General features: G+C 58.5%; 1 non-coding gene across 1 annotated transcript; it reads right to left on the bottom strand.

The window, feature by feature from the left end:
* Positions 1-719: 719 nt before the first annotated feature.
* TRNAQ-CUG lies at positions 720-791 on the bottom strand. Its single transcript has one exon. It is a non-coding gene; the product is annotated as a tRNA-Gln (tRNA).
* Between the last annotated feature and the right edge of the window lie 702 nt (positions 792-1,493).

The following is a 1,493-nucleotide window of genomic DNA, read 5'->3' as shown; positions in this document are numbered from 1 at the left end:
CATGGAGCCTGGGTGTTTCTCTTCTTCTCGCCAGCTGGGGAAAAGCCTCTTGGGGTAAAATCTCCTGCCCCATTGCCAAAGTGAGCACCTGGAGTACGAATGGTCAGAGGCCCCACTATGGGGGCTGGCCCTGCTTTCCTACCATCTTGTGATGTTGGCCACAGAGCATCAGCAGCCGCCCTGCATGCTGGTGACCTTCAGTGGGGGTTTGGCCTGGCAGGGAGCAGCCTGGCTGGGTGTTTTTGTGCCTGTCTGCTGGCCACACATAGGCATGGTCCTGCCCTCCTCTAGCCCTGCCCTTGGTTGCTCTGTGGCTTTTAAGCCTTCCCTTGGAGCCGTCAGCACCAGCCGCCTCTGCTCCAGGTGCCCAGAGGAGGAGAGGGGCTGGGCTCCAGCCTGGGAAGCCTGGCCCTGGCCCTGCTTCCTTTAAATGCCATGTGGGCAAGAGGAAGAGCTGCAGCTACAGGGACCAAAGTTGTGGACATCAGGTGAAGCAGCAAGAAACCCAACCATCAGGTCAACCCGCAGGAATCTCTAGCCAGACGGTTAAGTTCTAGGACCCCACCCTCTAGCGGCCCAGCTGGACCAGAGACCTATCTCCAATGGGCACCAGTGACCCAGGAGGAGGAGGAAAAAGCATCCACTCTAGTTCAGCCAGGGAGAGAGTAACAAAGCACATGGCACTCCAAAGCTTTGCAGCAAACCACTGTACCTGCCAGAGGTCCCACTGAGATTTGAACTCAGATTCCAGGATTCAGAGTCCTGAGTGCTGCCCATTACACCATAGGACCTGCTGCTGTTTTGCTTTCTAGACCAGTGTGACTCTCAGCTGGCTGGTTTGCACTCTGCACTTATTGCTTCCCACCAGCGGCTTCCTCTCACAGGACTCTCTCTCCTCCTCCAGCGACTGTGGTCCTGCACTACCGGATCCGTGGGTCCTGCCCTGAGTCCCTGCATCCCCCTGCTTTGTCTCCATTCCCTGCAGGCTGCAAAAATGTCAGGGGAGGCTGCTCCTCCCTTCACTCGGTGCTCCCGCTCATATCAGCCAGCTGCAGCCTCATCTCCTGGAACTCGGGCAGCTGTCGCTTGATCCGGTCGTACAGTCACACACTGACTGGCTCCCCAGCCTGGATGCTCTTGTGGAAAGCCCACAGGTGACACTGCAGGACTTGGCACTGTTGGTTTCTTTAATGTTGTGGTGTTTGCACGACTGCCAGAACAAAACCGCCAACTCCTCCCTCACCGACTCCCACCAATCCCCCTGGTTGCCACAGAACCCTCTGATGCTTTCCCGTTCTGCCAACACCACCAGGCCTCGCCCCCCTGCTCCTTTATCTTGCAAGCTCTGGATGTTCAGCTTCACTATCCTCTGCCCTGGGCCAGGGACGGGGCGGCTCCAGGCACCAGTGCAGCAAGCTGCGGGGGGTGGCCTGCCGATCGCTGTGAGGGTGGCAGGAGGTCCCCTGGTGATGCGGATTAGGCGGCATGCCTGC

The sequence above is a fragment of the Mauremys mutica genome, unplaced genomic scaffold, assembly GCF_020497125.1.
Source record: "Mauremys mutica isolate MM-2020 ecotype Southern unplaced genomic scaffold, ASM2049712v1 Super-Scaffold_100267, whole genome shotgun sequence".
Classification (NCBI taxonomy): domain Eukaryota; kingdom Metazoa; phylum Chordata; order Testudines; family Geoemydidae; genus Mauremys; species Mauremys mutica.
This window is presented reverse-complemented; position numbering and strand designations above follow the sequence as displayed.